General features: G+C 38.8%; 1 protein-coding gene across 2 annotated transcripts in view; it reads left to right on the top strand.

Annotated features, from left to right (window-relative positions):
* Window positions 1-27,885, top strand: part of MBD5 (methyl-CpG binding domain protein 5) — a 409,514-nt gene that overhangs the window by 231,756 nt on the left and 149,873 nt on the right. The window contains exons 9-11 of one of the 2 annotated variants that reach the window (XM_036319644.1): window positions 7,176-7,239; window positions 10,609-10,738; window positions 17,213-17,332. The gene's annotated coding sequence lies outside the window, so the exon portion shown is untranslated. The remainder of the gene's footprint in view (window positions 1-7,175; window positions 7,240-10,608; window positions 10,739-17,212; window positions 17,333-27,885) is intronic. The other variant, XM_036319645.1, reaches the window with a different exon arrangement.

Below are 27,885 nucleotides of genomic sequence, written 5' to 3'. Positions count from 1 at the left end.
CTGGGACCCCTCGGGGAATGTCCACCTGCTGGCTTAGGCCCGCTCCCCGGGGGATCAGGCCTAAACTGGCAATCAGACATCCCTCTGGCAGCCCAGGAGCCTTTGGGGGATGTCCACTTGCCAGCAGGGAGCAGGCCTAAGCTGCAGTCGGACATCCTTAGTGCTGCTGAGAAGGTGGGAGAGGCTCCCGCCGCCGCCACTGTGCTGGCAGCCATCAGCCTAGCTTGTGGCTAAGCAGAGCTCCCCCTTGTGGAAGCGCACTGACCACCAAGGGGCATCTCCTGCATTGAGCGTCTGCTCCCTTGTGGCCAGTGTGTGTCATAGTGACCAGTCATTCCCAGTCGTTCTGCTATTAGGGTCAATTTGCATATTACCCTTTTATTATATAGGAAAGAGGCCTGGTGCATGGGTGGGGGCTGGCTGGTTTGCCCTAAAGAGTGTCCCAGATCAGGGTGGGAGTCCCCACTGGGGTGCCTGGCCAGCCTGGGTGAGGGGCTGAGGGCCATTTTCAGGCTGGCCACAGCCCCTTCAGAGTGGGGTGGCGGTCCCGCTGGGGTGCCTGGCCAGCCTGGGTTAGGGGCTGAGGGCCATTTTCAGGCTGACCGTGGCCACGGGTTGGAAGCAGGTATCTGGGATTTATTTATCTTCTATAATTGAAATTTTGTAGCGTTGAATGGAGCCCAGTGCCGGCCAGTGCAGGCAGGAAGCTTGGCTTCCTCCATTGCCGGGGGCAACCCAAACCTCCTGCTCACTTCAGCTCCGTGGCCACCGCCATCTTTGTGAGGGAATGACGGAGTGAGGGAGTGACAGTTAATTTGCATATTGCTCTTTCATTAGATAGGCTAATGAACCAGCAGAAAGAGAAATTAAGAAAACAATCCCATTTACAATTGCATCCAAAAAAAAAAAAAAACCAAATGCCTAGGAATAAATTTAACCAAGGTGGTATAAGACCTGTACCCAAAAAATTATGACATTAAAGAAAGAACCTGAAGATATAAATAAATAAAAGCAAATACCCTGTTCTTGGATAGCAAAAAATGATATTGTTAAAATGTCCATACTCCCCCAAGCAATCTATATATCCAGTGCAATCTCTAACAAAATACCAGTGACATTTTCCACAGAACTAGATCAGGTAATTCTAAATTTTACATAGAACCACAGAAGAGCATGAATAGCCACAGGAATCTTGAGAAAGAACAAAGTTGAGAATACCATGCTACCTGATATCAAACTATACAACAAGGCTGTGGTAATCAAAACAGCATGGTACTGACATAAAATAAGATACGTAAGCCAATGTAATAGAATTGAGAGCTCAGAGATAAACTTACACCTGTATGGTCAATTAATCTATGGCAAAGGAGGCAAGAATTTACAATGGAGTAGAGACAGTCTTTTCAATACAGTGGGGCCTTGACTTACGAGTGTCCCAACGAACGAGTTTTTCGAGATAAAAGCCGTCTCTCGGACGATCTTTTGCTTTGAGTTGCGAGCTAAAATTCGGGTTACGAGCCAGCTTCAGATACCCCACCGCTAGTTGGCACAGCGAACGTTACAGTGAACGCCACAACATCAGCCCAGCAAGACGTGTCTCATTCATTCACTTTTTGATTTGACATACGAGTAATTTGAGTTATGAGCTCCGTCAGGAATGAATTAAACTCGTAAGTCAAGGCCCCACTGTAATCATTTGGGGAAAGCTGAATAGACGTATCCCCAAAGTGAAACTAGACCTCTCTCTTATACCATATGCAAGAATAAAGTCAAAATGAGTTAAAGACTTAAATGAAGGCCCCAAACCATAAAATTCCTAGGAGAACACATAGGCAGTAAACTCTTTGAGATTGCTCTTAATAATTTTGGGGGGTATTTATATCTCCTTGGACAAGAAAAATAAACAGATGGGATTACATCCAACTAAAGTTTAGCACAGCAAAGGAAACCATCAAGAAAATGAAAAGACAACCTGTTGAATGGGAGAAGATATTCACCAATGATACAGTTGATAAGGGATTAATATCCAAAAAAAAAAAAAAAAAAAAAAGGAACACCTACAACTTAACTCCAAATAGACAAACAACCAATTTAATATTTGGCAGAGAACCTTAATAGACAAGTCTTCAAAGAGGACATGCAAATGGCCAATAGACATAGGAAAAGATGCTCACCATCACTAAACATCAGAGAAACGCATTTTAAAACCACAATGAGCTATTGCCTCGCATCTATAAGAATGACTATCACCAATGAATCAACAAAAAGCAAATATTGGTGAGGATGTGAAGAGAAGGGAACCTTTGTGCGTTGTTGGTGGAATTGCAAATTGCTGCAATCACTATGGAAAACAGTATGGAAATTCCTAAAAAATAAAATTAAAAGTAAAGCTACCTTATGGCCTAGAAATTCCACTTCTGGGTATTTATTCAAAGAAATCCAAAATACTAACTCAAAAAGACATATGCATCTCTTTAATACGTCTCATGTCTTTTTTGTTCCTTTATTTTTTCTCTTTTTGAAGTAAGTAGTTCTTGTAATGATTTTTTATTACAGATTTTTTGTTATTAGTGATTGGTCTCGGGATTCCCTTATACATCTTAACCGAACAGATTCTACTTCAGGTTTATACTTATTGAATTCCAGTGAAATTAAAAATCATATTTCTGTATAGCTCTGTTTTCTTCCTTTTTTGTGCTATTACTATGCATACACATGTATATATGTTACAAACGTAACAATATGTTGATGTAATTATTAGTTTGAGTAATTTTATGTCTTTTAAAGAAGAAAAGAAAGGGGAGCAAATACATATGTATAGAGTTTATTTTATTAGCCTTCTTTTGTACCATTTCTAATTCTCTTTATTTGTTCTTGTGGATTTGAGTTACAATGTGGTGTCATTTCCTTCTCCAATACAGATTTGCTCCCACCAACCTCCTTTGCGCTGTTATATATATATATTACATTTCTATATGTTAGAACCCAACAATATGTAATCCGCAATATTGTTTTGTACAATTCCTTTTTAAATTAGGTAGGAGAAGAAATTCACATTCATGCTTTCTTATAATTCCATAATTTCATTTACTGGTGCTCTGCCTTTTGTTTGGAGTCATGTCACACCTGGGGGCACTTGCTTTCAGCCTGAAGAACTTTCTTTAGTAGTTTTTGTGATGTCGGTGTGCTACCAATTATTCCTCTCAGTTTTGTTTATTTGGATATGTATTTATTGCCCCTTCATTTTTGAAAATTAGTTTTACTGGATATCACTTTTTGGTTGGCAGGTATTTGGGTATTTTCCTGTTAACACTTTGATTATATAACCCGACTGCATTCTGACCTTTATTTCCAAAGAATCAGTTTCTGATATTATTGGGTTTTTTTTATATATGACTAGAGGCCCGGTGCACAAAAATTTGTGCACTTGGGGGGGGGGGGCCCTCAGCCCGGCCTGTGCCCTCTCTGAGTCTGGGACCCCTCGGGAGATAACGACCTGCTGGCTTAGTCCTGCTTCCGGGTGGCAGAGGTCAGGCCCAATCCCTAGGTGCAGCCCCTGGTCGGGCTCAGAGCAGGGCTAATTGGGGAGTTGGGGCGCTGCCCACGTCATGCACAGAGCACGGCGGATTGGGAGGTTGCGATGCCACCCTCAGTCACGCTCAGGGTAGGGCCGATTGGGGGGTTGGGGCACCGCCCCCTGTCACACTCAAGGCAGGGTCGATGGGAAGGTTGCAGCGCCACCCCCTGTCACGCACAGAGCAGGGCCAATCGGGGTTGGGGCGCTGCCCCCTGTCACGCACAGAGCAGGGCCCATCAGGGGGTTGAGGAGCTCCCCCCGTCACACACAGAGCAGGGCCGATCAGGGGGTTGGGGAGCTCCCCCTGTCATGCACAGAGCAGGGCCCATCAGGGGGTTGGGGAGCTCCCCCTTGTCACGCACAGAGCAGGGCCGATCAGGGGGTTGAGGAGCTCCCCCGTGTCACTCACAGAGTAGGGCCGATAGGGGAGTTGGGGCACCGCCCTCTGTCACACACAGAGCAGGGCGGATCAGGGGGTTGGGGCACCGCCCTCTATCACCCACAGAGCAGGGCCGATCAGGGGGTTGGGGCGCCGCCACTGTCACACTCAGGGCAGGGCCGATGGGGAGGTTATGGCTCTACACCATCACACACAGAGCAGGGCCCGTAGGGGGGGTGGTTGGGGCACCGCACCCTGTCACACACAGAGCCACAGGGCGATCAAGGGGTTGGGGAGCTCCCCCTTATCAGGCACAGAGCAGGGCTGATCAGGGGGTTGGGGCGCCTTCCCCTGTCACGAATAGAGCAGGGCAGATAGGGAGGTTTTGGCCCCGCCCCCTGTCACACACAGAGCCGCAGGGTGATCAGGGGGTTTGGGCGCTGCCCCCTGTCACGCTGATCCCGGTGCCGGGAGGCCTCGCGGCTCCGCTGCTCCTGGTGCTGGGAAGCATATTACCCTTTTACTATATAGGGTAGAGGCCTGGTGCACAGGTGGGGCCTGGCTGGTTTTCCCTGAAGGGTGTCCTGGATCAGGGTGGGGGGTCCCCACTGGGGTGCCTGGCCAGTCTGGATGAGGGGCTGAGTGCTGTTTTCAGGCTGGCGGGTGATGGAAGCTCCCAACTTCTATTTTTTTTCTTTTTTTTTATTCTGGGCCAGCTTTAGCTCTGGCTCCAGCTCTGAGGCCTCCACTGCTGAAAGCAGGTATCTGGTTTGTTTGGGTTCTATAATCGAAACACTGTATCAACTCCAACTCTGATATCCCAACTGGCTGAAAGCAGGTTTCTGGGGTTTTGTTTAGCTTCTATATTTGTAACAATGTTTCAAACTGCAAGCTCAGAGGCCAGCAAGGCAGGCGGGGAACGTTGGAGTCCTCTGTCACTGAAGCAAGCAAGCCTCTTGTTAGCTTCAAGCTCCCTGGCTGCCGGCCGCCATCTTGGCTGGCAGTTAATTTGCATATCTCGCTGATTAGCCAATGGGAAGGGTAGCAGACGTTCGGCTAATTACCGTGTTTCTCTTTTATTAGATAGGATGAGTTCTTTTTCTCTTACTGCTTTTAAGTTTTGTCTCTGTCTTAAACATTTTGCTATGCTGTGACCTCTAGTTCTTGCTGTGGAGGAGCTCATAGGCCAGGGGTAGGCAACCTTTTTGTGAGTGCGTGCCAAAATCTCTGACTCAAAATTCTTCCCCGTGCCAACCCTAATTTTTTGAGAACATGTTACCGCCTACTTGATATCTCTTAAGGTGTACATATGTGAAGAACCTTGAAGAAATAATAAAATTCATTCAAACAACACAAACACAGTATATGATGATGAAAAATACATGTATTTTTTAATGTATACATGTACACTGATAGTCCAACAGAAAACTTTATGACTCCCTTTGATATTATCAGTGGGACTTTTGCTGCTGCATCACTGATGACAGAGATTTTACCTCAGGTTTATATTTCGTGACCTTCAGAGATATGCACGAGCTACTACTTTCATCCGTCAGGCTACTCCTATTATGAGACTTAACAAAATTCATCACTGAGAACAAAGATTCACAAGTGTATGTGGATGAAACCAAAATACTGGTCAGATCTAGGAAGGCAGGGAGAGTTAAGGCAGAGGCATAGAAATTGCTCTTCCCCTCTCTCGTCAATCCATGTCTATGGTCTTTAAGATAACTTGTTATGTAAAATTATTTATTTATCTAAGATGCACCTACACTGAATTTATCTGAAAAATAAAAAACTCGATATTAAGAAAAAAATTGTAAATGGAAGATTGTAAGAGCAGGTTTCACATGCCAGCAAAAGTTACTGGCGTGCCATGTTTGGCACGCGTGCCAGGGGTTGCCCACCCCTGTCATAGGCCATCTAAGGAGGCAGATATATAAACAAATGTGTATAATTTAATGTGATATTTAATTTTATTTTACTTTTTAATTTATCTTTATTGTTGATAGTATTACAGATGTCCTCCTTTTGTTCCCCATTAACCTCCTCCACCCTGTACCACCATCCTCCCCCCACCTCCAGGCCTTCACCACACTATTGTCTGTGTCCATGGATTATGTATATATGCATATAAGTACTTTGGTAATATGTATTTTTAAAGCTACAAAATGCTAGTGGTAATACGATAGATATGAGAAAATATAGACTATAGTGTTTGAATATAAATTAACGTACAACTATGATTTCAGTTTCATTTAGAATATTCAATTCTAGAATTGAAGTAGAATGTTGTTGTGGTTATTGTACATCTTCCTCTTCTACTAATATATAAGTGCCTTGAAGACTTGTCCTGTGTATTATTTTTTTTCTATTTCCTAGCACTACTAAACATACATAGAATACACTCAATAAATGCTTGTTAAATTGAATTAATTCTAGGAGCTGCTCTTTTTTAAAAATTCAATCTCACAGTCTATAATTTAATATACTACATCTGCATATCCAGACTGCTGGTTTTTGTCCTAATTTAAGATGCAATTGTAGAGAAATTGATAAACGTAACATTTTAAATCTAAATTATTTTACTCTTTCTCACTTTGGAAACTGTAGGCTTATTCTATGGGTAGTGCCTTCACACAACATATTTATAGAATTGGCCTTTTGTTCCTGACACACTGTTTTAAATACACACACTTGTTTTATCTGAATTCAGAAACCTACTAAATGTCATCTCAAACGAAGTTTAGTGGGTCAAAAGTTATGCAGACCTTTTGAGGTCAAAAACAACAAGGGATCTTGTGAGATGCAAAAGCTCATGGTAACGGCAATTACAAAAGAGAAATTCCAAATATATAGTGAACTATTTTAGCATTTCTGGGCTTGCTTTATGGCCTCCCAGGATAACCATTTTGAAGGGCAAACCTTAAGTACAGTACATTCTTTAAAATACCAGACTCCTCATAGTCGCAGTTTGTAACCCTGGTTTATTAAAAAGAGTTGGTTTTATTGGACTGGAATTTAAGCATTTTATGTTGTTTCCTGACAAATAATCAGTCTAATACTACCTGAATTGGTATTAAACTTTTACTAGTGACCTCTATATGATAACTTGTTTTTAATTAGAAAATATAATTATTATTTCCTCATTCTTTCTTTAAAAGATGTAATTAGAGCTCACTTGATTTTTTTTTTTCATTTTTATTGGATATTTTTCAGCCTGAAAAAATGTGTGCATTCATGCTCATGATTCTTTCATTATTATATTCATTGTTGTTATCAGGTAAGACCAAAAATCACCCTCATTACCTGATTATCTGATCTTTTACCTAAAGGAGCCTAATCTAGAGCTAAGACCAAGGACATGTCAGATGGAGCAAATACTATAAAGCAGCATTTCAACTGTACTTACTCAGTTTCTGAGAAATGAAACAGGAGAAGAGCTGAAGTTTACTTTTGCTTTAGCTAGAAAGAAAAAGGATTGCCAGTTAAATTAATGCTATTGACATGAAGAGATAGATCTATTTAAGAAAACAAATGCCTTGCCCTGGGTGGGTGGTTCATTTGGTTGGCACATCGTCCTGTACACCTAGCATGTCAAACTCACGGCCCATGGGCTGCATGCGGCCCACAATGAATATTTTTGCAGCCCAGCCAATATAACAGTATGTGAGAAACGTTTTAATAAAAATTTCGTAACCTAATTTTTACAATATCCTGTTATACATAATTATTAATAACGAACTACAGCATAGTTCAACTTGTGATGACTGATTACTATAATCGTTGTTGCATTCATTTCCCTTGTGCCTACGTGCAGGCACACCATTTCTGTCCACTAATACTAGCAGCGAACATTTTAGCAGCCGATTGCCACGTTATTAGTCTAGTACTGACTTGTTTGGTGTGCGCAATAGGAAATATTTCTCTTTCAGAAAACGAGAAAGATATGTTTATTTGCGTTGCACTTATTAATTTGTGCAGTTACTCAATGTCTGGTAAGTGAATGTTCAAGAAAAATATTAATTTTTTTAAAATGTTCTATTATTTTATGTTAATGATTACTCATTTATTTCAGCCCTCAAATACTCATTTGTATTCAGCATGTGTCTATCAAAATAAACCTATGTTTCTATGAAAGTTGAAGCTTTTGTTTTTTGCGGCCCACATAAACTTAAGCCTTGTTTATTTGGCCTGTATTAGCCTTTGAGTTTGACATGCCTGCTGTACAAGAAAGGTTGTGGTTCCATTCTCAGTCAGGGCATGTAATGGAGGCAACCCATAGGTCTCTCTCTCCCTCTCCCCCACCGCTCCCTGTCTCCCTCTCTCTCTCCCATCCCCTTCCTCTCTCTCTAAAAATCAGTAAAAAACATATCCTTAGGTGAGGAATAAAAAAAGGAAACACCTTTTTAAAACCTTTGAGTTCATTTGGAAGGACTATTCATACACTTTCAATTTTTATTCTGATTTCAATGTATTTTATTTTACAAGTTTATAAAACCAGCTTTTACAGGGACTAGGTACCATTTTTCTGTTTCTCTTTAATTGGTGTTTTATTTATAAATAACAAAACAATTGAACTACTCCAGATTTTACTAATTAAGTCTGATAAAATTCACTTGTAAGTAATTAGTACAGAGTACATATTTTCAAAAGGATTCAAGCAGGTTTATGAAGCACAGATTTCAAAGGGTAAAATAGAGATTCGGGGGTACTAGCCTAAACTTGCATGTTTGATGGATAAGGAAGCCATCTGAGCTACTGTCACATGCATGACCTGAAACAAATAACCGTTTTACCTTCTCATATTTTTATACAACATTAGAGGCCCAGTGCATGAATTCGTGCACCAGTGGGGTCCCTCGGCCTGGCCTGTGGGATCGGGCTGAAACCAATGTCCGATATCCCCCAAGGGGTTCGGGGTTGCGAGAGGGTCCAGGCCAGGCCAAGGGACCCCACCGGCGCACGATCAGGGCTGGGGAGGGATGTAGGAGGTTGGCCAGCTGGGGAGGGACCACAGGAAAGTTTTAGGGAATGTCAGGCCTGTCTTGCTCAGTCCCAATCGGCCGGACCCCAGCAGCAAGCTAACCTACTGGTTGGAGCTTCTCCCCTGGTGGTCAGTGCATGTCATAGCAAGTGGTTGTGTGGCCTTAGCATATCATTAGCATATTACGCTTTGATTGGTTGAACGGATGACCAGACGACCAAACACTTGGCATATTAGGCTTTTATTATATAGGATAGATATTCACAAGTAATATCTATCATGTCCAGACTTTCAGGAGGGTACCTTGATATTTTGTGAAAATAAGTGATTACTGTTTCAAGACATAGTTTGCTTTCTGAAGAACTTTGACTTATGTTATTAAATATGGTAATAACAACATGTGCATACTGCATTATGTTTACCAAATATTTTTACATTTGTTGTCTCAGTTGGTCCACCCTGGAAACAGTAGATATCTATAATAATAAAAGCGTAATATGCTAATTAGATCGGACAACAACCAAATGACCTTCCAGATGTCATTCTGGCTGAAGCTGCAGCAGCGGGGGCCGAGGCAGAGGAGGTTAGGGGCGATCAGGCAGGCAGGCAGGCAAGTGGTTAGAGGCAATCAGGCAGACAGGTGAGCAGTTAGCAGCGATCAGGCAGGCAGGAAGAGTGGTTAGGGGAGACCAGTCAGGCAGATGAGTGGTTAGGGGTGATCAGGCAGGCAGAGTGGTTAGAGGTGATCAGGCAGGCAGGCAGAGGAGTCCCAGATTGTGAGAGGGTGCAGGCTGGGCTGAGGGGACTCCCCCCCCACCCCCGCACGAATTTCATGCACCGGGCCTCTAGTCCTATATAATAAAAGCCTAATATGCTAAGTGTCCGACCTTTTGACCAGTCACTATGATGTGCACTGACCACCAGGGGGCAGACACTCCCACCAGTAGGTTAGCTTGCTGCTGGGGTCCGGCCAATCAGGACTGGGAGAGACGGGCTGGACATACCCTGGAGCCATCCCTCAGTCTCTTCCCAGCCCCAGTCGTGCACCAATGGGGTCCCTCACACTGGCCTGTGCCTTCTCACAATCCGCGACCCCTCGGAGGATATCAGAGAACTGGTTTCGGCCCAATTCCCGCAGGCTAGCCCGAGGGACCCCACTGGTGCATGGCCTCTAGTATAACTTATAATGTAGATAGGAGTTAAGACTTACTTTATTACAATGAAGAGCATTCTTCCTCACCCCCCTCCCTTTTTCTCTTCTCCTACTACACACACACACACACACACACACACACAGAGGCTTGGGCTAAAAAGGGACATTTGGGTTCATAAGATGGGATGGTTTTTAAATAGGCCAATTCCAGGTTCCCAACTCTTTCCCTCCGGATCGGCTCCATAGTCTCTTTCACTCTTTGGTGGTCCTGACGTTTTTGAGTATCACTGTTACTGATTTGGTTGATGCCCATCTTTGGACACCTCACTGTGGACAGAGGAATAGCTAGACACTTTGACTGCTTTGGCAATTAGACTCACTTCTAGAGCTGGGAAGTAGGTGTGTTGTCCATAGGAAAGTCAGCATGCAGTTACCAAAAGTAGCAGTAAAGCATGGTGGGTGGCAAACTTCAAGTGTCCACTCTAGCAGATATTATCATCTCCACCTTTCAGATGAGAACATGGATATTCAGAGGGGCTAAATGACCTACCCAAAGTAGGTCTTCCGGTTACAAACCCTGCTCCAAGCTGCCCTAAAGGAAAAGGGAAGCAGCAATGGATAAGAAAAGAGAAATGGTTCTAGGTATGACATTTATTTCTATTCTATTTTTTGAAGTGAACCAGGCATGATTGATTTTAGGGTGATAATTGAGTCTGAGTCTGTGGGGAGGGTGAACAAGAAATTTGTGGGAAATAAAATGTCTCAAGGTCTGTGTAAAATAAAATGTCCCAATGTCCCAATGTTAGCAATTTAAATAGCTAACATTTATTAGCCATTCCTTATATCAGGCACTGTGCTAAGCATTATTCCTATATCAAATGATACAACATTCCTATGAATTAAGGATTTTTACAGATAAAGAAACTTAAACAAAAAATGGTTTAATATCTTATCCATGGGGGTTAATATCTGTTTCATGTGGGACAGAGGTTCCAGCTGAATCAGAAACACGTACACAGGAAACCAAGCAAATGAAAAGATGATATAACTGGAAAGAGGCAGAGCTAAGATTTAAACCCAGGGAGTCCAGAACCCACTGCAGTGCCTGTTTTTTATTTTCATTGTCACCAATTAGCAGCAATATTTAGGGATGTGTGATGTGCTGTCTGTCATAGCAGATACTTGGTGCAACAGCTGTTTCCTAGAAATTTACCCTATAAGGTTGTATAATTCAATTCATGCAACCACATTTAAGAATTTATAAACGCCTACCATGTTTCCACAGATCATGGTTTATGTTAACTTTTATGCTGTTTTTGTTTTGTTTTATATTTATCAGAGTTACACATGCACATCGTTTAAAAAATCAATTAGTCCTACAAAACTTATAAAAAAAAAAAAGAAAGAAACAGGTCCTTGCTTTGTACTTCCTTTTACTATTTTTCAAATTCCCAGAAGCAATCACTTTTTTACTTTTTTTTCTGTTTCCTCTGGTATTTATGAAAAATAATATCTCTAAATAACATGATTGTATCTCTACTTCTTGATTTTTTCAGCTTCAGATAATCCATTACTGTGCCACTATGGGAGATGTAGATTTAGATATTTATGCCCCCTACACCATCACCACAAATACGCCATCTTTTCAATCTGATGACTTTTAATAACCATACTATGTATCTAATTCTCTGCTTTCCCTAACAATAATAATTGTCATATTTTTCATTTGCTTGGCTTCCTGTGTACTTGTTTCTGACTCAGCTGTAACTTCTGTCCCACATGAAACAGATTTCTTTTTATTATCACCTTGGGGTTTCTTTTTGTCCCTGCTTTGAATTGGATCTTCTGTTTTTAATGTCTTTCCTTCTTCATTTACTCTCTCATTTTGATGGAGCACTTCTAACAATAGCTTTGATCTTCGCTCTGTAAAATGCCTTTATGCTTTAGACATTTGATTGATTTTGTGGCTGAGAACAGACTTTGTGGTTTGGAATTTATTTTCTCTCAAAATTTTTATGTTCTCTCTCCATTGTCTTTTGGTGTTTAAAAGTTGAAAAACAATCTAATTTTTGTTCTACATTTTTTCCCACTATTTTCTATTTTTTCAAGAGTTCTTGCCGAAACTGGTTTGGCTCAGTGGATAGAGCGTCGGCCTGCGGACTGAAGGGTCCCAGGTTCGATTCCGGTCAAGGGCGTGTACCTGGGTTGCGGGCACATCCCCAGTGGGAGATGTGCAGGAGGCGGCTGATCGATGTTTCTCTCCCATCGATGTTTCTCTCCCATCGATGTTTCTAACTCTCTATCTCTCTCTCCCTTCCTCTCTGTAAAAAATCAATAAAAAAAAAAAAGAGTTCTTAAACTTTATTATGATGTGCCTTGTTGGGGTTCTATTTGACTAGACACTCAGTGAGTCCTTTTAATCTGCAAATTAATGTTGTTTAGTTCAGGCAAATTTTCATGAATTGCTTCTTTGATTATTTCTTTCTCTCCATGTTCTCTTTTCTTTCTGTTATCTGGATGCTGAACCTCTAGATTGGTCTAATTTTCTTATCCTTTTTCTCCTATGTTCCTTTAAAAAAAGAGACTTTTCTTAGTCTCTTCTTTCTGGGATATCATCCAACCTTTGGATTTCCATTTCTAATATAATTTTGTTTCTCAGAAACAGTTTCTTTGTTCCTTTTTATAAAAAAAATATCAACTTGTTTTTGTTTCATGGATGTAGTCCTCTCATATCTTTGAGGATACTTTTCCTGGAAACTTTACTAGTATTTCCCCAAATAATTCTATTTCCTGTTTGTTTGCTTTAAGGCGTCATCTTTCATGTGAGGGGCTTTCCTCGGATGTCTGGTGGTCTTTGACTGTCAGCTCACTTTTAAGGTAGTAAGAAAGGTAAATGTGTAGATAACACATAATTGGGGCTTAATAACTGTGAATTCCCTAAATCCAACTATGCTATTTATTCAGAACCCCAATATTATTTTAGTGAATATCTTCCTTTTCAGTTCAGTTAGATTCACCAAAGAAGTTTTTACTCTCCTGCCTAGAAGTTATAAAATGAGCTAGTAGCATTCTGCAAACCAAATAGAAGAGAAGTGGGAGTCTCAATATTCAGCATGTAAAATGTCACTCAGTTCTCTTTTCATTTGAGCACTCTGCCCTTCAGAATTCCTCCAAATTTCCCAGTTCAGGAACTTTGCTAGGATGAAAGAGGGAGAAGTTCTTTTCCACTTGTGAAGAGTAGAAAGGGAATGTAAAAGACAGATTCTTAAATAGAATGCCAAAGAGGTTTGCTCTGATTCCCACCTTTAACTAACTTTCATAAATCTGGGTCCCCCTAATTCCTAAGTTTTTTTGGAAACTAGTACAAATTAAATTGCTTCTTGGCTTTGCCTACTGCTGCTTTAGGATTCAACTTGCTTGGGATTCAGCTATAGTCAGTTAGCTATAGTTTTCTGCCTTCTAGCTCCCCAATTTTGGTTACTGTCATTCATCTCTATTCTGCTTTTCTTTCTTGGCTTATTCTTTTTAATAAAATATTTAATATTCTGTTGTATCTTAGTGTGGTTTTGAAAGGGAATGAAGTTAAATGTGTATGTTCAATCTGCCACCTTTAACCAGAAGTCAACGGTGTTGATTTTATTGTCTACTATATAGTTTTTTCTTTTTTATTTTATTTTTATTGAATTTATAGTTTCATTTTTTAAGCATTTGTTAGATTTGAGATAAAAGATTTTTCTTAAAAATAAATTTTTCTCTGGAGAAAATGGGAAATTACCATATTCAGTTCTATACTCTGTCCCAGAGTAAGATTTGAGGAGATTGCTGTTCACATATTATATATTTTGCATTTAAATGGTTTTATTACCATACAGACCTGCTTCCTTCACAGCGTGTGGTGATATGTATTACTGGGTTGGCCTGAAAACAATAACTGAGAGCCATATATTACATAGCTCTTATAATTATGACATATAATAAGATGATCAAATTTTCCAAATCAAACACTGGACAACTTAGTTGAAACATTAAGGAAAGTAAGTAGATCCACGAACGTTGGGCCAATGTACTATGTAAGTTTCATTATTTTACTTAATGCATGTTTGAGATGATTTTTTATTATTGCACTATGTTTTATGAATAAAGATCATAAAGAGTCTCAGAGAAGTCAAGGTACTTCCCCAAATTCATACAGCTAGTGGGTGACAAAGGTTGAATTTGAACCCAGAATTCACTTCAACGCTAATACTGTTTTGAGTGAGTGTGCATAAGAAAATCTGGACTTATGAGACTGAATTAAAGATCCCCAGAGCTTGGTGAAAAGTCAAAGAAGGAACACTATCAGCAATAGTAATCAGAAAATTACATCACTTATTGTTTGCACCTTTTTACACAACCATTTCATTGTATACTAACAGCCCTATGAGCTCGCAATATAAACTTAAGTTTTATAGTTGTTTCTCTCAAATATGTAAAACATTGTTTATCTATAGCTATAATTTACTTACCTCACAAACACCTTTTCCTGGTCATCATTGTCTGTCTCCTCCCACTTCCCCTCTTCCACATCCCCAATGCCTCCATCCCAGCCCCTGCAATGCACACCCTGTCATCACCATTTCCACAGATAAAGTAAAACTTAATCTTACCAATTGGTAGTTGCTTGGTCATTTCTGAAAAAAAAATTGAGTCAATTTAGGCTTTAAATTAAATTTCTTCCCTACCCCTTACTTTCTCCTTTCCTTCCACTCTTCTTCAAGTTTCTGGAAGACTCATATCATTCTGGCGTTAGTGGGTAAGTACAGGATTCCACACTCTTCCCTCTGCTTGCTGGTCTCTGCTGAGTTACTGGTTGGCCCTTGCATATTGGCACCATATGCCAGCACCTACTGAGATGTGGTTCTTCTTGCTGAGCCTCATACTGAACATACTGCCATGGTCTTTGCCATGGTCTCCAGTTGTAAGGACCTTGCACTCTTTGCTGCGTTTTCTTAAACCTCAGTCTCCTTTTTGTCTGCCGGATCAGTCTTCAAACTTTTGCAATCCACGCATAGGCTTCAGGAGCTTTTCAGGTGCTCTGCCACAATACACACAATACACTGGTGTCGTAAAATCCAAAGATGTCTTCAGACAACCCTCCCAGCTACCTTCCTAAGACATTACCTCCGGCGCTCTATACTCAGACATCTAGATGCTCTTTCCTGGCAGGGGGGCAGAATCTATTTCCTCTGCATAGGGAAACATCTATTTTATCCTCTTACATTCTTGCCTATTTATAGATTTTATGCCATAAACTTTATAATAAGAATATATAAGGCAGCTCTATATATCCTGAAATGATCAATTGACAAAACATCATGTGAAGAGAGCAAAGTAAGAACAATGTGTATAACTTGCTCCATGTCTGTAAAAACTTGTTTAGATAAGGCAATGCATTAAACATTTCTGGGAGAAGACACGAATCTGGATCAGGTTGCCTTTGGGGAGGGAAAGCAGATGTCTGGGAAACAAGGCTGGAAAAGAAATTTTTCACTGCTTTTTTATATCTTTCAAATTCTGTATTATGCAAATAATTTATTCAAAAAATAAATAAAAGATCATTGTAAAACATTTATAATTTGGCTTCTTTAATCTTGCCAGGCTCCAAATCATCTGATTCTCAGCCACAGACAGAAAGAAGCTCTTTTGGCAAAGCTGTCTTTTCTCCCTCCTCTGCTTCCTGATGCGCCGCTCTGTCTTGTGGAACGAAGGCTGCATGAAGCAGCAGCCTACTTCAGCCTTCTGACTGTTTGCCTTACAGTGGAAGGGAAAATACTTCAGTAGGAAGATGGCCTGGGTCCCAAATATAACAGATGATAGCTTAGCTATTTTGCTAACTTGCCAGACTGAGATAGAGAGTCCTCATTACCCTTCACTTAACCCCTTTGGCCAACCCAAGTCTATATTTTAGGGTCTGTTCCTTACAAGAATTTTTGTTATCTGTAGGCTTACCACACTGAATAGGTATTTAATAAATTATGATGACTATAAATGCATGAATCAATTTTATAAGAATACGCCACCTAGGTTCATTCTAAATATATTAACTGAGAGATTTTTAAAGGTTGTACTTTAAATTTTCTGAGTGTCCGTTAATTATAGCTCTCTTTTTTTCCCTGATCCAAAAGCCAATTAAGGATCATATATTGTATTCAGTTGTCCTAACCATTTAATTTTCTTTCATCTAAAAAAACTTCCCAGCCTTTTAGTGTCATGACATCGACTTTTTTGGGGGGTCAATTGTTTGTAAGATGTTCCTTGATTTAAATTTTTCTGAATTTTTAAATTATTAGATTTAGGTTAAATATTCTTGGCAAGAATACTCCATTGGTGATGCTGTGCCTCCTCCAGATAATATAAAGAAGAAATTGGTAACACAGTAGATGAGCACTCTACTATGACTTGATGGAGGGTCCAGAATGAGTTTTCAAACCTCTTTGCTTTAATTTTATACTGATAGGTCATTTTTAAGTGATTTGGTAGTTAAATAGACCAGGTATCAGTAAATAGTATTTTATTCAATCCATTGAATATCACTTGGAACAGCAAAAGTGTTCTCCTGCTAAATTGATCAGTTTCTTATGAGTTTGTAACAGTTTGGGGAACCGACAGAAGTTTCTGATTTGCGAAGTGAGGGCCAAGTGATAATAATATCCACCTCACAGCATTGAGTTGAGAATTACTTGAGATGTGAACTCAAGTAATGAAATGAAATATCACTTACAGTAATATACTCTGTGAAAGGTCTCTATTAATGTCACCAACCCTACCCAGGTATTTATTTTTTAAACCACATATATATCGTATACTATTGTATATGGCAGTGTTCTAAATATTTTATGAATATTAATCTTTGTAGCAAAGATTGGATACTATTATTATCATCCCCATTTGTAGATGAGGAAACTGAAGTACAGAGAAGATAAATAATTTTTCCAAGGTTACATAACAACTGTTTACCTGTGAGACCCCATTTTTTAAAAGCAGGCAGCCTGTATAGCTCCGATGTGTTCTTAAAGATAGACTTCATTCCACCTCTCCTTTAAATTAATGCATGTGTCTGTGTCACTTCTGTTTCAGAGAGAAGAGGTACTCCCATGTAGGGATTCATAAAGGCATAGAGCACCTAGAGATTTGCTGCCTCCATTACACTGCTGGGTCTCACAGCACTTGTTATGTTTTTAAGTTTGTCTCCAGAAGGTAGGAATTGTGTGTTTTTCTCTCCATTAATTATTTATATAATTATAGTTTTCTTGTCTGTGAATTTAATTTTTATTAAATATTAAAAGCATCTTCTGACATCCAGAGATTAAAATGCCAAAGAGTAAAGGCACATAATCACATTGCCTCTATAAAAACATTTTCTATTCTAAAACTAATACATGTTCATTGTAAAAAAAATATATATATATATATATAAAAATATATGTATATATAAAATATATACAGAAATGTATAGTAATCCTACCACCTTGAGATAACCATTTTTTTTATTTTTGTTGTAATTCTTGCTGAATTTGATGCATCTATAATACATATCTATATAATTATTAAGATTATGACTGGCAACAATAGGATATAAATTAAACACTCTTTGGCTACAGTGCTTCTTTCACTTAGCAAGTTGTGGCATTTTTCATGCCAGTAAATATCATCCACATTAGCATTGTCAAAGGTCATATAATAATCTAATTTAAAGGTATAATATAAAATTTATACCCATTTTCCAATTATTGAGTATTTGAGATGTTTCCAGTATCTCCCTGTGGTTAACATGACTTCAGTGAATGTACTTGTGCATACATCTTTGTATTCATGTCTAATGATATTTAGGACAAGTTCCAAAAGTAAGTATTGTAGAACCTTAGTTCCTAAGCATGCTCTCTGATGAAAGGGTTCCAGGACCTACAATATAAGAAAACACTGACTATTACCCACCATCTTGAAGAATTCCAATATTTAGTAGTATACTAAGGTCTTAGAAATCAAACTTATTTGATTATAGAATCCTTTCTTAAAATAAAACCTGTCTTTGGGCTGTTGAGAGTTGGAGAAGTTGTGCATGTGTGGGAAGGGGGCATATGGGAAATCTTTCTAGTTTCCACTCAACTTTGCTGAGTCCAAAACTTCTCTAAAAAATAAAGTCTATGTTATAAAAAGCAAAAGGAAAATTTTAAAGGGGAATATATTTAAGTGCCATTGTATACACTTACATTTCAATTAAATTTAGACTTGCACACATACACATAATACACACCTGATAACATCCCACTTAACATTTTGGAAAATACTAGCTTATGGTATATTCTAAAAAAGGGAATTGGTGGATCAAAGAGTAAATATACTGAAAGTCTACCAACTGCATTTTTACCAGCAGTATAGAAGAGTGCCACTTTCACTGTAGTTTTGTCATTTGATAGTAACTGTTTTTGTTTTACATAAATCTGATATGAGAAAAGTATATGGTATTTTAATTTTCATTTACTTGATTGCTAGTGAGATAAATGTCTTTTTATACTTTCATTTGTCCATTATTTTTCTTTTATGACCATCTCATTTATGCCCCATTTCAAATTTTTCTTAGGCTTTTTAATGGATTTTTTTGATTGCAAAGAATCAAGAATCATATTACGAATATTAACACTGTAAATCACATGTTACAATTATGTTTTCCCTCATTTTCCTCTTTTTATGTTTTGTTTTATTTTATGTATTTTAATTTTGCCATGTAAGCTTGGCATTTTATGAGGTTAAATCATTCTGTCATCTTCATGGATTCTGAATTTGGTGTCTGTATGTGCATTGGCTTTTTCTAAAAAACTTTATTATGGATAGTTTCAAACATAGAAGATTTGGGAGAATCTCTTCTATAGATATAAAAGCCTAAGTGACCAGCCAACTGGCTGACCAGCCAGTAGCTATAATGCATAATGACCACCAGGGGACAGATGCTCAACGCACAGGCATGAAAACATGAGACAGACTGATGAATCTCGGGGGGGGGGGGGGGGCGTGGGGGGAGGGGGTGGGAAGAGATTAACCAAAGATCTTATATGCATACTAGTGGGGTCCTTCGGCCTGGTCTGCGGGGATCGGGCCGAAACCAGTTCTCCAACATCCCCCGAAGGGTCCCAGATTGCGAGAGGGCACAGGCCAGGTCATGGAACCTCACCAATGCACAAATCCATGCACCGGGCCTCTAGTAGTATAATAAACCCCATGTATTTCAATCTGGCCTCAATAATTAACAACTCATGGCTAATATTTTTCTTTTAAAACTCTTGAGGTATGTTGAAGCAAATGCAGACATTAAGTTATTTCATCTATTAATATTTCAGTATGAGAGTTACTCTAAAGGTCGTTTTACCTAACCTGTATTTTACATCTGCCATAGTTTTTCTTGCTGAAATCATTGACTTCCACTACAACATACTTATAATGTTATACCAAACATCAACATTAGCAAAGATTAGTGTTTCGTAATTTAGAATTTTAAAATAGCCTCCATAAGAATTTAATATACTGACTACTTGTGGCCAAAAAAAAAAATGTGTTACTAATTTTTCATGCTTTAAATGTACATACATCTATGACCCATACTTTTTTGTTGCTAAAGTTATATCAATAAAAAGCCTTAGTTTCCATTTTTACTGAAGATAAGCCTTAGTAGAAGCTATAACTCTTTTTACACCACAATATAGATATTATTTTTCTGTCCTCAGAAGGTACTGTCCTAAATTGCAAATTGTTTTACTACATTAATGGGGAATTTTTCAAGACTTTTGAAAAAAACTTGACATATGCCTCTCCAGAAACGTAACAGATTTTTTTTTTTTTTGAATCCTTGGTTTAGATGGAATACAAAATTTTATATGTTTTTTTTTCTTTTATTGTCTAAAGTTTTACATTTGTCTTCTTTTTCCCCAATTGACCCCGCCCCAGCCCTTCCTACCCCAGGCAAGCCCCCAGTGCCTATGTCCATTGGTTATGCTAATATGCATGCATACAAGTCCTTTCATTGCTCTCTAACCCCCCCTCCTCCCCTACCATTTGTCTCTAGATCGATCTATTCTTGTTCATCAAATTATGTGGATCAGTATATCCCACATATTGAGTGAGATCATGTGATATTTATCTTTCTCTGACTGGCTTATTTCGCTTAGCATAATGTTCTCCAGTTCCATCCATGTTGTTGCAGATGTTAAAAGTTCCTTCTTTTTTTATAGCAGCATATTTACATGTTTTATGTGATTAATATCTAATTACTTTTTAAGGTATCAGTTAAAAAAAAACAGTAATTTTCTTTCTTTTTTTTTTTTTAGAGAGAGAGAGAGAGGGAAAGAGAGGGATAGAGAAATAGACTCATCAATGTTGAGAGAGAATCATAGATCAGCTGCCTCCCACATGCCCCACACTGGGGATTGAGCCCATAACCCAGGCATGTTCCCTGCCCGGGAATCGAACCATGACCTCCTAGTTCATAGGTCAATGCTCAGCCATTGAGCCACATCAGACGGGCAAGAAAGCAATACTTTCTTAGGGTCTTCTGTGGCGTTTGATAGTGAATATAATAGTTCATAGGAAATTAGGAAGATATCCCATGATTACTACTGCCAGAAAGAGTACAGAACATAATCAGATATGGTTCTTATATAAAGAAGGATACAAAAGCTAAGTTAGTCTCAACTAGAAATAGAATTGTCAATGTATATGAAAAGCAGAGGAGGAAAATAAGTATGAGCCTTAGTCACAGCTAAGTAAAATCATGTAAGATTTAATAGTTAATAGAGATCTTTGTGTTAGTATTGTCAGATCATATTATTTTATGAATGAGAAAACAAAAGAACAGAGAGTTTAACTCATGTTTGTCCAAAGTCATGCAAATGGTTTTTATTTACAGTTTTCTCAGAAGACATTTAAAAGGTTCTAAAAAGTTATCATTGAAAAGAGCAGCAGCTGGTGGCCGGGCAGGGCCCAGGGGTCGGGAGCAGGGTGGCGCAGTGCCCCGAGCGGGAGGCCGAGCGGCAGCTTTCTTCCCTGTAGCTGAGGATATGCACCAGAAAAAAAGAAAAAGAAGGAGAAACCAAGATGGCGGCATAGGTTAACGCAGGAGATTGCTGCCTCGAACAACCACTTCAAAAAACAACTAAACGACGGAACGGACATCATCCAGAACCACAGGAAGGCTGGCTGAGTGGAAATTCTACAACTAGGAGGAAAGAGAATATCATACCCAGACTCAGAGGAGGCGCAGTGCTGAAGTGAAATACTAAGGTGCGGAGTGCACGTGGAGCGGGCTGGCGGCTGAGGGCGTGGTTGTTGTTTTCAATCGGTAGGGAGTTTCAGACTCTGAGCTCCAGATCCAGGCGAGTCTCTAGGGACCCAGACTCAAACGGGAGAAGCGGGACTGTCTGGCTTTGGTCGGAACTCGAAGGCAGCTTTCTCTCTGAGGTTTGCAGCGGTTGCTGGGACTCTGTGAGGCAGAGCCCCTAGGGACTGAACTGAGAGCAGCCATAACTGCTCGCTCCAGCCCGCCCTGTAGATCCCCAGGGACCCGCCCCGCCCAAGCCCTGCACAGAGCCATTTGCCAAATAGCCTCAGGCAAACGCTAGATTAGCACCGCCCTAGAGATCCAACACAGAAGCCCTCCCACTGCAGACACAGCGGACTGTCATAGCCAGTTAGCCTGGAGGTCAAATCACCCCCGGTATTGCCGACAACAGTCAAGGCTTAACTACACCAAGACTGGGCACAAAGACCACTAGGGGGTGCACCAAGAAAGCATAAAAAATGCGGAGACAAAGAAACAGGACAAAACTGTCAATGGAGGATATTGAATTTAGAACCACACTTTTAAGGTCTCTTAAGAACTGTCTAGAAGCCGTCGATAAATGTAGTGAGATCCTCAAGAAATCTAATGAGACCCTCGATGTTATGATAAAGACCAACTAGAAATTAAGCATACACAGACTGAAATAACAAATACTATACAGACTCCCAACAGCAGACCAGAGGAGCACAAGAATCAAGGCAAAGATTTGAAATGCGAAGAAGCAAAAAACACCCAACCAGAAAAGCAAAATGAAAAAAGAATCCGAAAATACGAAGATAGTGTAAGGAGCCTCTGGGACAGCTTCAAGCGTACCAACATCAGAATTATAGGGGTGCCAGAAGATGAGAGAGAGCAAGATATTGAAAACCTATTTGAAGAAATAATGACAGAAAACTTCCCCTACCTGGTGAAAGAAATAGACTTACAGGTCCAGGAAGCGCAGAGAACCCCAAACAAAAGGAATCCAAAGAGGACCACACCAAGACACATCATAATTAAAATGCCAAGAGCAAAAGACAAAGAGAGAATATTAAAAGCAGCAAGAGAAAGAAACTCAGTTACCTACAAGGGAATACCCATACGACTGTCAGCTGATTTCTCAACAGAAACTTTGCAGGCCAGAAGGGAATGGCAAGAAATATTCAAAGTGATGAATACCAAGAACCTACAACCAAGATTACTTTATCCAGCAAAGCTACCATTCAGAACTGAAGGTCAGATAAAGAGCTTCACAGATAAGGAAAAGCTGAAGGAGTTCATCACCACCAAACCAGGATTATATGAAATGCTGAAAGGTATCCTTTAAGAAGAGGAAGAAGAAGAAAAAGGTAAAGATACAAATTATGAACAACAAATATGCATCTATCAACAAGTGAATCTAAGAATCAAGTGAATAAATAATCTGATGAACAGAATGAACTGGTGATTATAATAGAATCAGGGACATAGAAAGGGAGTGGACTGATTATTCTTGGGGGGGAAAGGTGTGTGGGAGATTCGGAAAGAGACTGGACAAAAATCGTGCACCTATGGATGAGGACAGTGGGTGGGGAGTGAGGGCAGAGGGTGGGGTGGGAACTGGGAGAAGGGGAGTTATGGTGGGGAAAAAGAGGAACAAATGTAATAATCTGAACAATAAAGATTTAATTTTTTTAAAAAAGTTATCATTATTAACAACAATAAGTAACAATTATTGAGTGCCTACTCTAAACCAGAGAATCTACTTAATATTTTCTATCATTTGTCTCATTTAATCCTCACATATACTTTGTGGTAAGAACTATTATTATCCCTTTTATAGAGGTAATCCAGGGAGTCTGAGACATATAGCCCTCCCTCAGTAAGACGTTGTATTTCACTATCACTCAAGCAGACAGAATTATGGGAAGAAAGAGAAAGGATTGCAATGTTCAATCCTAGAAATAAGCCAAGAATGGGAACTTAAGGCAGAATAGATGGCAAGAAATAATATTTTGACATCCTAAGTAAAAAAAAAAAAAAAGTGAAAGGTCTAGTTAAAGAAATTTGTGGTGTGATTTAACTCTGGCTTATTCTCTGATTTTCAGGAACCATTGCATCCCTCACTTCATTTTTGCATTTAAAAAAAATTTATTTTGGATTTTTGAATAAACGATGTCTTATGACAACTGTATTACAAAATTCTGAATTTACCAAACTCTTCTCCATTATCACTGCTTTTCATATCCCCTTGAAGGACTTTATATATCCAGTTGCATGTATTATGCAATGCAGGCCCTAAGTATTTTTGTTATTAAAATATCTTTTTAATAAATTAGTGAAGAAAGCAGCAGTCCAAACAGATTTCCTGTTGCTCTAGGTTTTCATGCTTACTTTAGTGGATCTCTATAGGTTCAGGAATGAGACAAAAAAATAAATCAGGAAAGAAGAAATGATTTTCAAAAACGAGTATGCAAGTTTAGTTCTAAATAGCAATAGCAATCACAGTTTTAGCTTGAGGCTTTTCTAAGGGATTGTGAATAATGATTAGGGGGGATTATAGGCCTGAGGCAAAGCCTTGGGACATTGACGCACATAGCCAGCCATACAGCCTCCAAACACTGGTCTTTAGGTTGGGGAGTATCATTTGAAATACCAGAGGGAATCAAACCAGAAGCTGTCACTTTATACCAAGGACCATCTCAGGAGTCTGAAGTTTAAATGGTAACATAAATGTTTACCAAAACAAAAACCCTTGGTAGGTTTTCCAGGTCCTGTGGTTTTATTTTATTTTTATTGCTTTGGGTATGTATATTTATTTGCCTGTAGACGGAATTATGTATAAAAAATTGTAACACCAAGAAAGTAATATCACTGTTGAAAATTGTGTTCAGCTGTGTCTCTACATCTATTCAGGGGAAATAGGTAAGATTTTTGTTTTAAAAAAGGATAACAGCCTTAGCCGGTTTGGCTCAGTGAATAGAGCATCAGCCTGAAGACTGAAGGGTCCCAGGTTCCATACTGGTCAAGGGCACATGCCGGGTTGCGGGCTCGATCCCCAGTAGAGGGCATGCAGGAGGCAGCCAATCAATGATTCTCTCTCATCATTGATGTTTCTATCTCTCCCTCTCCCTTCCTCTCTGAAATCAATAAAAATAAAAAAAAATAATAAAAAAGATAATGAATGCCACATCTCATTTTTATGAGATTTTCATGGAAATTTATGTTTGAGAGAATTCTGATTTACTATTCTTTGCTGAAAATATTCTTCTAGCCTGATATCATCATGTAAAATTATGAACTGGTTAGTGTGGATATTTTGAAAGTCCTAAGGTCTTTAATTCATGGATAAGTATGTATTTTCAGGTACCAAAATCTCAGTTTCCTTCTATCTTTATAGCTATTTTCTCTCTTTCCTAAAAATTTGTAACTTAAGTTAAAATGATCCTACCCTTTTAAAACATATTTCCATAATAGATAGTAAAAGGGAAAGAATTAACAAACCAAACATTCACTTACCTCACCCAATGTATGGAATAATAATGATGATAATAGTAATAAAAATAATAGTAATCATCTAATAACATGAATGAGAATAAATAAGCCTTTAAATAGTGTTTACTATATACTAGGTACAGTTCTAACTCATAACTCCATTATTATCCCCATTTTTAAAATGAGGAAACTGAATCAATAAGAAATTAAATAATAAGTAGGAAATCCAGCATCAGAAAACTGAACAAGGACTTGAGAGCACAGTAGAAAATTCTCAGCCCTTCAGGGTCTCACATCACTTCATACAAGTCTTCATGCTGGGGAGATAGTGGCAAACAAGGTAGACATGGTTCCTGATTTCATTAAATACAAAATCACACAATAATTTATTTCATTTCCATATTACAAGGTGATGGAAGAACATATACAGGGACTTCTTGTATTCTGAATCAGGCTGAGATCTGAGGGATGAGTGGGATCCACAGGGCCAAGTGGAATTGGGAAGGAGGACAGGCAGGGACAACATTATGACTTTTGTGGGCTCTAGACTCTTTTGCCTTCATGTCTCCTGCCTCCAGAAAATATATTAAAATTATATTTTGCAATTATATTGATATGAAGACAAATATATTAACATTATACATTAAAACATTTAATGGGACTAAAAGGTTTTTTTGTATTATTTTCTAAGAAATTAAAACAGCCCTAACTGGTTTAGCTCAGTAGATAGAGCATCAGCCTGCGGACTGAAAGGTCCCAGGTTCGATTTTGGTCAAGGGCACATGCCCAGGTTGCAGTTCGATCTCCAATGGGGGGCGTGCAGGAGGCAGCTGATCAATGGTTCTCTCTCATCCTTGATGTTTCTCTCTCTCTCTCTCTCTCTCTCTCTCTCTCTCTCTCTCTCTCTCAAGTCAGTAAAAATATATTTTAAAAAGAAATTAAAACATTTCATGGAACCTTAAAATATTATAAGCCCTAGGCATTTGTGCCTACTGTGCCTAATGATAAATCAGCCCAGGGACGGGGCTGGGGAGCAGTAATCGGCCAGCAACATTCCATATGGAAGGGCTAGCATAGACAGAAGATTTCAGAGGCTAGAGAAACCTGAAAGGAGACTAGTGTGAATAAAGCAGACAGTTCAGGAGCGGGAGGCATGAGGTGAGGCTGGTAAGACAGGCAGGGCTCTGTAGGCTGTGTTTAGATTTTTTATATTCTAAGAGCAATGGAAAGTCTCCATAGGGTATGTGTGTGTTTAAATCAAATTAATAATACATATGGTTAAAATCAATAGTTCTTTGGTCCAGCTTTTCCCACTTAAGCCTCACCTCTTTCCATTTTCTTCCTGATATTTATCTTCATTTTTCCAGGTAAAAGTAATCTACCTCCTCATCCTATTTTTTATTTATCATTTTAAAGCATCATGTATTAACATACACATTCACACACACGCAGGCGCGCATGCCTTATACACTCACTCACCCTACCCCCCTTCACCTTTTCTCTATCATTATTTATTTAGTTTTATCTCTATTTTTGGTTTCTCTATTGTAACTGTGGGTAATAAACCAGTACCTTTATTTTTTGTCCCATTAACTATTAATGCTGCTTTGGGGATTGTTCCCTGTGTCAGATGAGAGCATTAGTGCACACATCTACTTCATGGTTCTGTTCTTGGTTCTTTCATTTTTATATTTCTAAAATTGGTTTCATTTACATTTATTTTATAACTACAATTAAGTATTTTATTATTGTGTCAAAGGGGCCTTTGCACCTGCTGTTCCCTCAGTTTGGAAATTCATTCACCCAGATTACCACATTTCTTGGTCCTTCCCTTCCTTAAATCCTTGACCCAAGTGGCAGCTGTTCAGTGGAGCCATTCCTGGTCATCTTATTGGAAATATCCATTCTACTTCCTGGCATTCTTGCTCTGCTTTCCTTGTTATTTTTTTCTACATAGTATTTATTGTTAATATAAATAACACATTTTCATTTCACCTAATTCCTGAAATTATTGTCACTTTCTACATTCTTGGCTATAGCTTCAAGAAGACAATGATTATTATCTGTTTTAACTAAGTTATTACTTTCCCCCTCACTATTATATTCTCAGTAGCTAAATCAGTGCCAGACACAGAATCATTTGAATTAATGGTTAATTATATTTCCAAATGTTCTTCTTTGGTTATATGTCTTTATTTATGCAATTTTTTTGTTTTCTTTAAATTTGGAATTGCCTTTTGTCTTTTTGTATTATTTTTATTTTTTCTAATTGTTAAAATTGCTTTATTTTTTAAATATTTTATTTTTTAGTTACAGTTGGCATACAATATTATATCGTTTCAGATGAACAACCCAGTGATCAGACATTTATATAACTTACAAAGTGATCACCCCAATAAATCTACTATCCATCTGACACCATACATAGTTATTACATTATTATTAACTATATTCCCTATGCTGTGCATTACATCCCCATGACTATTCTGTAACTACCAATTTGTACTTCTTAATTCCTTCACCCTTTTTGTTCATCCCTCCCAACCTTCTTCCCATCTGACAACTCTCAAAATGTTCTCTATATCTATGAGTCTGGATCTGTTTTGCTTGTTCATTTACTTTGTTTCTTAGATTTCACATGTAAGTGAAATCATAATGTTTTTTGTCTTTTTCTGTCTAATTTATTTCACCCAGCACAATACCTCTAAGTCCATCCATATTGTTGCAGATGGCAAGATTTTATTCTTTATTTTTTCATGGCTGAGTCATATTTCATTGTATATATCCCACTTCTTTATTTATTCATTTGTTGGTGGACACTTATGTTGGTTCCCTCTCTTGGCTATTTTAAATAATGCTGCAGTGAACTCATGGATGCATATATTTTTTCAATCTAGTGGTTTGGGTTTCTTTGGCTTAACATCCAGAAGTGGAAGGGCTGGGTCCTTCTTTATCTCTTGTAATATCC

This window comes from Myotis myotis, unplaced genomic scaffold (genome assembly GCF_014108235.1).
Source record: "Myotis myotis isolate mMyoMyo1 unplaced genomic scaffold, mMyoMyo1.p scaffold_m19_p_8, whole genome shotgun sequence".
Lineage (NCBI taxonomy): Eukaryota > Metazoa > Chordata > Mammalia > Chiroptera > Vespertilionidae > Myotis > Myotis myotis.
The sequence above is the reverse complement of the archived record's forward strand: the minus strand, read 5'-3'. Positions and strand labels throughout refer to the sequence as shown.